We start from the raw sequence: 13941 nt of genomic DNA on the forward strand, positions 1-13941 counted from the left end.
ATGTTGAATTTGTGTCTTGCTGCAAGTTGAAACTTTTCCATCAAACAATTGTTCATTATAGCAATTTCAGTTGCTGCAATCATACTGTGTTAGACCATAAAATTTTTTATAGGATCGTATCTCTTGTGGTACTTATTTTTCAATTGAAGGGTACAATCTCCACTTTGCTTGGACTTTCTTTGGAATGAAGGATAATAGGTACCATTCCCGGTGAGCCTTGTGTGGCCTGGCCTAAGTATGAATCCATTGTTTTGAGTGTTTTCTCACTCAGGACATTGCCTGGTTTCCTCCTAAACTTTATTTCGTGGAGCAGAAATTCACAAAACTAATGGACACTATGGTATTATCCAAGATGAATTTGTTTCGAGCCATGTTGCATATGGGAAAATTCCTAGATCTAACAATCTCAGGAATCCTACTGCAACTAGCTGAATCTACTTCTCCTAGATTGTAAATTACATTACAAGCTTATTTCAGATTTTTTCTTGAAATATCGAAGCAAATTACTGAAGCAGCCTACACCAAATTGATTATGATTTTGAAACATAGAAACTAAGTAAGGAAAATAGAAACACATAGGACACCGTTATTTTTGGACTATAGTCCTCGGAAAAACCCAATGCGGGAAAATTGGTGCAACAACTCTGAGGGTTTATTATTATTAAGCAGTAGCAAATTCTGAATACATCTCCGAATACCTCACAGGGTTATTTAGTTATAGAGAGAAATACTAGTAGAAAGACTTGTGAGGTTACCTTACACATTTAGTGGAAATCCCTGGCTGATCCAGCCTCAAATTGACTGCCTCCCGGCTTTTCTAGCTACCTTTGCGTCAACCCAGCATCAAGCTCTTTGGGTGCTGCGTCACTTGGATAGTAGATCTGCTGCCCAGGAGATTCGATTTTTGCCTCCCGGTCTCACACCCTAGCTCCTGGCTTCTGAAAATTGAATTCCTCTGCAAATTTCAGACTCACTGGCTTTTGTGCTGCCTCTGTGTCAACCCCTCTGGCTCAGCGCTGCTACTGCTGGATTACTCTTTGCCTCTCTTTGATGATGATTTTTCGGCTGAGAAAATCACTCTCTCTCTGGAAGCTATATCCCTACCCTTCTTCTGCAAAAGATCTCCTCAATCGATTTTTCCTCCTGAGAACTTCTCACTTCAGAAAATTGATTTCCTTAATCAAATGACCCTCAAGCCCCTTCTTATATCTTATTGTTGGACAACCAATGGCCTAGATTAAATCTTAATCAAAGGCTCATATCGTTTTGGCTTGATCCGTGTCTTTTTCTAGAATTTTCACTCATGATTAGGTTAATACCCATTAATATTTTAACTTTCTTAAGTTTAGACTTAGGAACCCCATTAAAAATATTACTTATTTTAACAAAATCACTTATGGGTGGAATTTTCGAAAACGCTTTCTGGGTTCTTTGGAATACATGTGCCCAAGCCTCCTTGCAAAATTTGAGGCTCAGAGCACATCCAATGCTACCCCAAATCAACACTCCCTCTTAGCGAGGAATGTGCTCTAGCAATATATTGCTACTGCATACAGCTCTGACTCTAAAGCATCGTCCTCTGCGCTGCTGATGCTTGACACGTTGTCCATCAACTATTGCGTTGCTATTGCTACTGTACTGCTACCTTTGACACTACCACTACTAATGCTACATTTGTACTACAACTCCTTAAATGATGCATCTGCTATGCTGCTAGCAATGCCACTGCTAACACTGCTTTCGTACTGCAACTCAATTGCTGAGAGAAGCAACTGAAAACTCCCAAAACTGGACAAGTATCCAATAAATACACCTCGGTGATGAAAGCTTGCCTACTGCTAGTCCCATGTTGTCTTCTGAAGCCATTGCGCTGTTGAAGCTCTGCACTGTGCCTCCATGCACTGCTGCCTCTTTGCTCTGCACTGCTCAAGTTCTGGCTCTACTAACTACTGCATCTGTTGAATCAACAATCCATGGCACCAACTTAAAACTCCTCCATCCTGATACCACTGATCATGGGCTCTCGTAGCAAGGTGATGATCCAAGAGGTGGGCTCCTCAAGGATCTTGCCCATCTGTAGCTCTATTGAACTACAGTTCTATATCAACCCACGTCCCTCCTGGAGGTATCTTGGCTGTCATGGCAAACTCCTCCTGTTTGATGTTTGCGGCTGCAACCTTAGGATCGTGCTTCTCATCCTTGTTCCTTTTCTTCAAAGGACACTGGGATGCATAGTGGCCCATCTCGCCACATCTGAAACATTTCACCTTGGAGACCTCCTTCTTTCATCTTTGTTGCCCCTACTGTCCCTTTGATGCAAGGGCTGCATTATCCTACTCCTCCTTGGGCTTAGACACACTGTTGCTGTTGCTTCCGTTGAGTTTGACCTTGGCCAAATCTCTCCTCAGCTCTTCTTGTTTTAGCGCTGCCCAGATCTCGTCCCAATTTGGCAACGTTGCTCTGCACAAGATACTCTGAGTCGGAATTTAGAGTAAGCCTCACTAACTCCGAATCCTGAGGTGTGTGTCCTGCAGCCGACAACTCATCACATGTTTCCTTCAGCTTTGTGATGAATGGATCCACACGCTCTCCCTTCTGCATCTGAGCAGATCTCAGCTTCTGTTCTAAGTACATCTTCTGCTGCTTGGAAGATCCCTGATACAAAGTGGCCAAGGCATCCCACATCTCCTTAGCAGTTCCTTTGCTAGCAATGTGGCATACCACGTGATCCTTGACTCCATCCAGGATCATCCTTTTGGCCTTTGACATCTCAGCCTTGTACTTCTTTAGCGGATCTACATCCACAGGTTCAACTACCACATCATCAACATACATCTTGAGGGCATGCTCATTTAGAAGGAAAGACATTCTAGCCTTCCAGATGGCATAGTTGGAAGCCCTGTCCAACCTGTCCTGATCCCTCAAGCCACTGGTTGCATATCCTCTGAAAAATGTCGAACAACTCCCTCTTTATCCCTATTGCGTAGCTTCTAGGCTGGCTTACACACTCCCTGATGGATCTGGTAAGTCTACTGCTCCTCTGTTGCCCAGTAAGTGAGAAACACTGATTTCCTGGGAAAGAAATCACTGACGAAGTATTCCCTCACTATGCGATCTGCTTCTTCCTTCTGACGGCTTTTCTGCCCAACACTCAACTTGCACAAAAGGGCGCCCCTCTAGCTCTGCACTGATGCTCTGTGTGGCTCCCTCTGCCTTGGCAAATTTCGATCTAACAGTGTTACCTCTCTGTTGGCTCACTCAGAGAGAGACAATCTCGAAAATATTGCCCTCCTGGCTGGAACTGCGCAATCCCTTAAGGGATTCGAACTACTGCTTGCTGCAGCTAGTTGGCCCTTGCTTCAGTGCTAGATCTGCTCTTCCTGTTTCATATCAACAACTCCGATACCATGTGAAAATTCCTAGATCTAACAATATCAGGAATCCTTCTGCAACTAGCTAAATCTACTTCTCCTAGATTGTAAATTCCATTACAAACTTATTTCAGATTTCCTCTTGAAATATCGAAGCAAATTACTGAAGCAGGCTGCACCAAATTAATTATGATTCTGAAACATAAAAACTGAGCAAGGAAAATAGAAACATGTAGGACACCGTTATTTTTGGACAATAGTCCTCGGAAAAACCCAATGCAGGAAAATCGGTGGAGCAACTCTGAGGGTTTATTATTATTAAGCAGTAGCAAATTTTGAATACATATCTGAATACCTCACAAGGTTATTCAGTTACAGAGAGAAATACTGGCAGAAAGACTTGTGAGTTACGTCACACTATCACTGGAAATCTTCGCTGATCCAGCCTCAAACTGACTTCCCCTCAGCTTTTCTGGCTGCCTCTGTGCAGTGTCTGTGTTAGCCCAGCGTCAAGCTCTTTGGATGCTGCGTCACTTCTCTGGCTGGTCGATCTGCTGCCTAAGAGATTCGATTTCTACCTCCTGGTCTCACACCTTGGCGCTCGGCTTCTGAAAACCGAATTCCTCTACAAATTTTGGACTCCTCACCGGCTTCGGCGCTGCCTTTGTGTCAGCCCCTTTGGCTCAGCGCTGCCATTACTAGATTACTCTCTGCCTCTCTCTGCTGATGATTCTTCGGTTGAGAAAATCACTCTCTCTCCAGAAGCTTATCCCTTCCTCTCTGCTGCAAAAGATCTCCTCAATCGATTTTTCCTCCTGAGAACTTCTCACTTCAGAAAATCGATTTCCTTGATCTTTCAGTATGTCTTCCAAATGACCCTTATGCCCCTTCTTATATCTTCCTGTTGGACAACCAATGGCCTTAGATTAAATCTTAATCAAAGGCTCAGATCGTTTTGGCTTGATCCGTGTCTTTTTCTAGAAGTTTCACCCATGATTAGATTAATACCCTTTAATATTTTAATTTTCCTAAGTTTAGACTTAGGAACCCCATTATAAATATTAATTATTTTAATAAAATCACTTCTGGGTTCTTTGGAATACATGTGCCCAAGCCCCCCTGCAAAATTTGAGGTCTAGAACATGTCTGATGCTACCCCAAATCAACAACATAGGGATGCATCCTCCAAGAAACCTCTTGTACTCGATGTTCTGGTGTTTTAGGGACTTGGGGATGCCAACGGAATGTTCTGAATTTTCCAGGGACTTGGTTGGGGATGTGTGGACGTTATGAACGTACCCAATTTGTTCCCTGTGAATTCAAAACATGGACGTATTAATGCAGAATATGCTTCTAAGTTCTATATGAACCGGCTGTAAAACACTTGTCAAACCTCTGCAATAGTGTCTTGGGCATTAGAAAACACAAATTAAACCTCTGTAACAGTGTCTTGGGCATGTACAATGTAGATCAGATTTGCATGTTCTTATCGCTGTGTATGAATTATGCAAGTTAGTGCTTATAAATTAAGACCAATGTTGCACGAAGCGGGGACGTTTTTTTGGAAGCGAAACATAATAAGCGTCATTTTCCAAAAGTCTAGGAAGCAAAACGTCTACTATATATATTATATTTTTTTGCATTTATATTCAAAAAACCATCCAAAATACCAAATTAGTTGCAAAAGATACGAAAACATGCATATTTGTACATAAATCAAGATAGATATGGTATCCATTGTACATCAATGATTAATTATTCAAGCATTAACGATCAACCATCTATATTCTAGCGATTACAAACATACATCAATTTTTTAAGCACATCATAAAACATAAAACATAAAACATAAAACATTTATAAGATAAAATCATAAAACATTTAAATAACTTATCTAGCAAGTGAGCAATTGTTAACATGAGTCATGTCCAAAATTCAAATAATAATGTTTACAAAGTAGGCCACCTGGCCACCACCAAGTACACATTGTACTAGGAAGAGTAAGACAGAAAAGTTCAAATTCACAACAAGTCTAATCTATGACAAAAGTAGTAAACTGTGAATATATCTACTAATTTCTCTTCCTTCCACCACGAACAATATGTGAGCCTCCATGTGGTGGCAGCAAAGAAGATGGTGGTTGTAGAAGTTGTGGAACTAATGAAGATGAAACCCCTGTTGTTGGTGTTGAACCTGGGAACCATGGGACCAGATGCGGGTGGCATCCTCAACTTGATCATCATCGTTTTGGAAAAGAGCATCGTCCAATTGCTCTAATTGCAACACTCCATCCTCCAAATTGCCCGCCTCTAGATTTTTGTTCCAAAGCCTAAAGTCTTTATTATTCTTTGCATCCTCACAATAATGGGACAACAATCACAAGCTGTAGTGAACATAAACTAGGCTCTTTGCCCGGTCTAAATTTACCCTGTTCCTTTTAACACCATGGATGAAAGAATAAGAGCTCCAACACCTCTCTGCAGAAGAAGTGTTTACCACCTGTGATAGCACACGTAATGCCAAAGTTTGTAGAAGTGGAGTAGCACCTCCATGCATGTTCCACCATTCAAGAGAAGAAAAATTCTATCGATCTTTGATTGGATGATTTCTCCCAAATGCACCAGTGCCAAGCATATAATTGCTCAATTGTTTACATAGCATGGCAGACTCCTCCTCATTAGGGACTAATTTATCCACTGCTTTCATATAACCAAATAGAACCTTTTGATCTAGGTGTGGTTTTCTCCTGCTCTCCCCCTCCCTCAAGTGATGGTGTTGAAAGCCATGATGGATGATAGTATTTAGGTGTGAGAACATATGCTAAGGCATGCAATGGAATGCTCAACAATGTCTTTAATATGCCCCAACATGTTATCCATCTGCTCATACACCTCCTTAATTATTGGCCGATTTGAATCTGCAAAGTTGATCGTGTAATAAATTGGTTTGGTGAATTGCAAAACATATTTAATCTGTGACCAAAAGTAACTGTCAAGAATAGTGCCCTTGACTACATTAGCACCATCTCTTTTAGTGTTAATGTCATCCCATGATTGACATGTCACCATATTAGTTAAAGCTTATCTCACCTTCACTAGCCGCTTAAAGGTGAGGTAGTAACTTGCAAATCTTGTTTTGAAAGTTTAAGCAACTACAACTTGGAGTAAGTGCCATAAAAGTAGTTTAACCTTGTATGCCCTGTGACGAATTTAATGAGCTGCTTCACTTTCTTGTAAAGCTCATTAATCCATCCACATTCTTTATGCTTCACAATATCATGCATCAAAGTGTTCAATGTGTGCACTTGGACCAAAAGATGTGTGGATGAGTACACTCAATAATTTTTTAAATGTTGGTTTCTAACACCAAGAACATTTATCAAATATTGGTTTCTAACATTTGTCCAACCATCTAATACACTGGATACCCCACAATCTAACCACTCATCTGTAAAATGTGTCAAAGCTCTTTGAACCTTGCTTTTTCTCTTTCTAATAACACAATTTTAGCTTTCTCATAGTTGGGGCTCTTGTATTCTATAGGAACTTCATTGATGGCCTTAACCATATCATGCCAATAGGGAGAGCGAAACACATTAAATGGTACACCACAAGCACAAAGAAATCGGACCACCTTTCCATCCACATCATCCCTCCCAACATCATTCAGGAAATCTGCTATTGTTCTTCTATTTTTGGAGGTTGCAGAAGTACCATGAGGAGATGAGCTAGAATGAGTTTTTTGTTTTTCTTTTGTGCAAGCTCCTCTATTTGGTCATATTTCTCCTTTGTTCTATTGAAACCTTGGGGCAAATTGAAATCCCTACGGAACCCTTTTTTTCATCACAATCCATTACCCCACAAAGATGCCTCCTCACACGGGTATATGTATTATGAACCACTATATGGTTTTCCTCTATGACAACCATGAGGGCACACAAACTTGTGACTTCCACCAACTCTCCCCCCCTCAAATTTTGTCACATAATTTTACAATGGTGTCAGTCCAACTTTTCCCTCTTGCATTTTAGTGTCCTCATCCCCTTCCTTTTCAAACCCTTCCTCCTCATCATACATTGGGTCACTCATATGGGGATAACTATTCTCTTGTTCTTCTTTCCTTCCATTCCTACTCCCCACCACCATCATGAAAACCAAAATTGGAATGGTATATATAAACCAAAAGAACACCATTTTGGAATATGAATATATGAAATGAGCAAGAAGAAAGAATGGGAAATAGTAGGAGAGGAAGGAGAAAAGTTACAAACAACAATGGCAAAAAAGTGAAGGAGTTTGGGGTTTGCAGTTCTTTAGCTCTTGTAGATGGCAACCCTCCTTTACTCCTCAAGCTCCTCCTCCTTCACTCCTCTTAGTTCTCTTCTCCAAGCTTTGTTCTTCTCTCCTCTCCTCTCTTCGTCAAGCTCTCCAAAGATGCAAGAATGAGGAAAAGAGGGGGAAATGCATTTTAACCGCAGCTATCCTTTCCCTAATTCACCTTAAACCCACTTTAGCCCCACGCCAACCCAACTGAAGTAAAAAATAAAAATAAAAATAAAAATAAAAATAAAAATTAGAAATTAGGCCCCCTGCGGAACCACCCATCTCCCTTCGGATCCGCTCGTGACCCTGCTTAGATCCGTGCCCGATCCTCCATGGATCTGAGGCAGATCTTTTTTCGGATCCGTGGATAAATAATTTGGAACCACAAATTGGGCCCACGCAGTTTTGGATTTCCAGGAATCGCCCCAAAACAACATAATCAAATCTGCGGTTCCATTGGAAGATCGGCCGTAGATTTGTACGGGACGCGGTTCCGACCTTAGATCCTTGGGGGAGGGAGGATTGTGCAAAATTGATTAAGATGATTGCTAGCCATAGGAAACATGAACATGAATCAGGTTTGAACATAGAAGGTTTCAAAGTTAAATCAGAACACAGGTGACTCTGTACCTTCAACACATGAAACATTAGATCCCTACTAAGAGGATGCCTTGCCTTAGTACCTCTGAGTATGTACTATGAAACCTTTCCTCATTTTTAATTTAGGAGGTTTTCTTGTATTTTGAAATTTTTCTCTTCTTCTAAATTTCGATTTTTCTGCTGGATAGAGTGTGAAATGTGGCATGGTTAGATCCTAGCTAGATCCTAATACAAATCTTTTTCCTAGCTAGAGTTGGATGTGTGATGGGGATCCACAGACCCTGAAGGTAAGATTGACAAATCTGGTAACTTAGAATTTAGGTGATAAAAAGGACAATGATCATATCTAACACGCAACGAGAAGTTTTCCTTTATGAAGTAGTTAATACAAAAAAACTACAATAGAAAAGGCGTTAAACGCCACTGATCAAAAGCATCAAACTAAACATCATCATACATATGATATTCAATGATTTATGTTTACGAGAGGTGCTAGAAGTTCCTTCTGGCTTTGAACCTAAGGAAGACCCAACTTTGATTAAAAATGAATCTTCAGCCAAATCGAGATGGGAGAAAGCAATTTCCAATTTAGGATAGATTTGTTTAGTTTTGACAATGGATAGTGATTATATTTCAAAGCTTAACACTAAATAATTTATTTGAATTTCATATTTAGGCTTTGTAATGTAAATTTTTTAACGGTTCTAATTTCTATTTCAATGGCTTTAATTGTAATATTCATCATTCATGTTTATGGCAAATTCTAAATTTGTATAATATTTTTGATCTTATCCCAACCCAACTCCCCCCTCCCATATACATACATTGTTTTGTACCCAACCCATCGCCCCCAAAAGAATGTAGGGGTGCACTTTACTCATCCCAGACACTTGTCCCCATTGTCCTCTCGTCCCACAACCTAGTGCAACATAGGTTTTGAATGGAGTTGCATGAATATAAACGATCATTTTCTATTCTAGAGAAGCAAGACAATAATGGTAAGGCTGTTGAGGAAATAAATCATTACAATTGATGTTTTTAGAGTAAAATACGGTATGGGGATGAGAAAAAAATGTATTTGCTTAGATTGGCTTGAGAGGACGTATATTCTCAAATGCCTTCTCCAAGTAAATCATTATTTAAAATTATCTGAAGGGGCAAAAGTAATTGCACTTGTGGTCAATAATTTTACTTTTACAGTATACCATAGCAACAATATAATTCTATTAAGGCTACTAAGGAAAGAAATGCTCTCAAGTGATGTCTCTGGAGTAAAGCACTTTACAAGGTTGAAAAAAATGATTTACTTCAATTTTTAGTAAAGGAAATATATTGTTAGGTGCCTTCTCCAAATAAAACATTCTTTGAACATTATATTAAGAAGCAAAGTTAATTGGATCTGTGGAATTTAGTGTGGTTCAAACATCGTAGCCAAAACTAGGATCAAGGTTCCCAAAATCATGAACATGATGGGAATTAGAAGAAAACCAAGTTGAAGAATCGATTGACTAAAAAATATGTGTAGCATTCAAATTTTTATTAAAATATATTCAAGACACATATGTCAACGTTAATCCCAACCATTAGACACTAAGTATGCAAAGCTTTCTAATCTATATAGTACGTAAGGGTGAATATAGCAAAATGCTATTGAGATATAAGATTTGAAATGCATAAAACTGAAGCTCTAGATAAGAATACATAAACATTGAGACTCTAAATGATTTGTGGAGTCCAAAAACAATCATACTATGTAATACAATGTTACAAACAAATTACTATGTATAAAAAAACTCACCCCCTAAACTCAACATCCTCTACATTGTATCATCAGCATCTCTTCCTGACCTCTAGATGCAACCCTATTGCTTAGAACCTCTAATGGGGGAAGTGGCTCGAAATCCATCCAAATCAAGTCATCATTTAAAAACATTGCTCACCGACCCTCCATAAACAACTACAAGGGATCAGTGTCCTCCAAGACAATAGGATCTACATTGGGTGTTTTGTTTAACCACTAGTAATTGCATTGCACGAAAACTAAATCATTCAAACATCATTGTTCCAAAAAGAATTTTTTGTGCTTAAACACACTTTGGTTGTGCTTAAGCCCAAAAGTGCTGAATTTTTAACTCAAGTTTCCAAATTGTAATCTTTTGCAATTCAAGTCATTCAATGCCAAACATCCTGTTAAAATTGGCAACTAGGGCCAAAAGTCCATGTGGGTCATCTTATTTCTGGCAGCTGATATTTTTCTTGGATCCCTCTCATCGAGAGGTGTAGGATTGATCTAAAGAACATCTGATTTCGATAAGTATTCATGGAGTTATGAATTTATTTGTGTTATAGGACAACTCGTCAAGGTCGGCCAGCAACCAAATAAACCCCACATGTGCTCAACGTTTTAGTATAAAAGGAGATGACTTGAGAGTCATTTCACTCACACACTTCTATTTTGATTTTCTCTCCACTTGTCTTGGGTTTTAGTGGAAGAGAAATCTAGGAGTGAAAGCCCTAGACGTTGGAGGATAAGAGGCTGCCCTAGCCGCAGTCAAGAAGAAATACACTGCCCTAATCTAGAGGACGCAGTCAAGTGAGAAGCCCTAATGCTACAAGGAGGACAACCCTAGTATCTACGTAGTCAAGTGAGAAGCCCTTACGCTACAAGGAGGACAACCCTAGTATCTACGTAGTCTAGAAGATAGCCGAGTTTGTGGACAACCCTAGTATCTGATCATTGTTTTGGGTGCGGATTTTAGAGAAGAAGAGCCGCAGCTCTTAGCCACATTGCAGGAGGCAAGAAGGATGGCTTGAGGACTGTTTTGTGACACGTTGGAGTAGTCCTACCTTGCTAATCAAGCCGCAGACTATAGGTGAGTTTTGTGCATGTTTTTGAGGTGCATATCTCTGTGTATAGGGCCGCAGTAAGGGACTACTACAACAGTTGTTGGGAGGTGAAAGTTAGATGGCCGAGAGGCCTAGAAAGGCCCTCCTAACCAGGCCGCAGTCATCTCTAAGGGACAGCATAAGGAGACAGCGTGGAGGGCTGTGATAGGAGCAACTGCTGTAGGTGACAACGGATCTATTAAGGGTTAGTTTAGGGCTGTTTCTAGGCACAATTAAGAGTAGGAAAGGCAAGCAACTAGGCTGAGGAGAATGGGAGCAATACATTGCTGTTTGTGGACTGATAGCTGGGTGTGTAAGGGTTGCCAGATGCCCTAACCAGTCACCATATAAGCAACAGTGAAGGCAGCATTGGAACAACAATGTTGTGGACAATAGTGCTTGTAAATGGGACAACTAGGAGCTTGGTGGAGCCAAGATGCATGGGACAGCAAGGTGACATAGCGCTGATATGATGCATGGGACAACAAGGTGACATAGTGTTGCTAAGGTGCATGGGACAACAACAAGATATGTTAAGACATATGGGACAGTAGCAAGGTATGGCAAGGCAAGCGGGACAACAGCGGTGACATGGCAACAAGCATGGTGCAACATGGCAAGCATGCACAACATGGCAAGCATAAACAACATGGACAATGGTGGCAAGCATGGTGCTGTTAGCACATGAGACATGTTGTATGAGCAATGCAGCATAAGGTGCAATAGTATGATGTATATAGCATGGTCATGAGGTCCAACATTATGATGATGGGTACAGCATGGTGCAACGCAGTGAGGTGCAACATGATGACGAGATGCAACACAATGATAGGTGAAGGAGTCACCTTGGAGAATCAGTTGAAGCAGCATGTCTTCAAATGATCTCATGTATCATCTTCTTAGAGATTATCTATGCTCTTATCTAGATAAGTCAAAGTGTTGACTTCTTGTAAATGTACTATCTCTCTCTCTCTCTTTGCTGAACTATTGAAGAACATATAAGAAGAATTGATCAAGGGTTTCCCCACATTGGGGTTTGTCCCTGGCTAGCACCACATCTTGTGTCCTCTTGTCTTGTCTTGTCTTCTGCGATTTATGTTTATGTTCTATTTGCAGTTTACTTTAATGCTAATGCAATTGCTAATTTGGAAAAGATATTGAGCTAACTGTGAAAATTGAAATAAATTGCTCTAAGCATAGAACATACCTAAAAGTAACACGTTATTAGAGCTGAGGTGAAGACAATGCCCAAGCAAGAGTGAGAGCAATCACTGAAGACAGTTGGGAAAGGACAAAAGGATCAATGGATTCCTCATCCCTCTTCAAATTCACCAAGGGTGAAGTCGGAGTAGAGAATATTATCAGAGTAGCGCAGCGGAAGCTTTTGATGGCCTACCTATAGATCACTTCAATGGGAAGTCTGGATCGCAAGGTGAAAGGAAAGGCAGATGCCTTACTTCGGCCATTATGCGAAGGAGTGTCCGAATGGCAGGGACACATCACTTGATGATGATAACAATCATTACAAGGACATCTTCAATGATCGAAGGAATGACAGGTAATGCAGGTCATCAAGGAAATAGCTAACTCTTCAAAGGAAGCAAGGAACCCCAGGTATGAAGAATCAAATGTTGTTTCTAATAAGATAAAGAAGCGTTATCTTGTATTGGCCCCTCCTTCAGATTCTTTGGGAATCTAGCTTATTGATTGTAGTGCTTTAAGGCACTTGATCAGATAGAAGGGTGCTCTCTCTAATTTAGTAGAGATGGAAACAATTGTGGGATTATACTTGGAGCCGATGCCTACTATCTCGGAAAGGGTATAAGGAATGTTACCCCTCAATTGAATGAGGGTAACTCGATTCATTTACAAGAATCTATTTTGTGTACCTGATTGCAAGAAGAACCTGGTGTCCATTCCGGCAATGGAAGCAAAGGTTTCAGGGTGGCATTCATCAATGGAAAGGTACGTATTTGAAAATGGAATTTTCAAAGATGCTTTTGAGTTTAGGGTTGTATCAAGTTGCAGGATGGTCCATTGGGGACCATGTCAATTGACACATTTCATCTATAGCACCGGAGGTCCCTTATGGGGCCCTACCCGATGAGAGTCAGATGGTGACTCAGATGCCTGAATTCAAAAAGAGCATGAAGGTACATGTCTGAGATGTACGGAAGGAAAATCTTACAAGGGGACCATTCCTCTCATGTAGCAGGTCCACAGTTTTGGAACAACCTGAGGGGTTTGAGATTCATGATCGGGAATCTCACGTATGCAGGTGGAAGAAAGCCCTCTATGGCTGGAAGCAAAACTCCCCCGGCATAGTATGAGAGGATTGATAGCTGTCTGATGAAGTTGAGATTCACTAGGAGTGAAGCCGATCCAAAACCATTGCTCGAAGGTTGTGGATGATAGACCTCTCATATTGGCACTTTCTGAGGATGACCTATTTCTAACAGGTGCAGACCCTCTCATTTGTAGAAGTAAGAGGGAGTTGGATTTCGGATGTGGAATGGTAAACTGCAAGCCTGTGACTACCTCAAGGATCTTAACTTTCAGAAGTTATATGGTAGTGATGTTGAACCAGATTTGGGAAATGCCTCTAAGTTTCATAAACTCATTCGCGTTGATGTTCTTGGTGAACTTCCGTCCGAACATGATTTGCAGTTAGTATGATGAGTTCATATATGGTTGAGCCTCACTAGATTGGTGCCAAGAATCTTCTAAGATATCTTTGGGGCACAATCTCTTATAGATTGAGA

General features: G+C 40.5%; 1 protein-coding gene across 4 annotated transcripts in view; it reads left to right on the forward strand.

The window, feature by feature from the left end:
• LOC149262021 (P-loop containing nucleoside triphosphate hydrolases superfamily protein) overlaps positions 1–13941 on the forward strand; it is a 76280-nt gene that overhangs the window by 40923 nt on the left and 21416 nt on the right. The gene's annotated exons all lie outside the window — the stretch shown is intronic.

The sequence above is a fragment of the Pinus tabuliformis genome, chromosome 6 (genome assembly GCF_031772625.1).
Source record: "Pinus tabuliformis cultivar Carrire ecotype Pingquan chromosome 6, CPIR1, whole genome shotgun sequence".
Lineage (NCBI taxonomy): Eukaryota > Viridiplantae > Streptophyta > Pinopsida > Pinales > Pinaceae > Pinus > Pinus tabuliformis.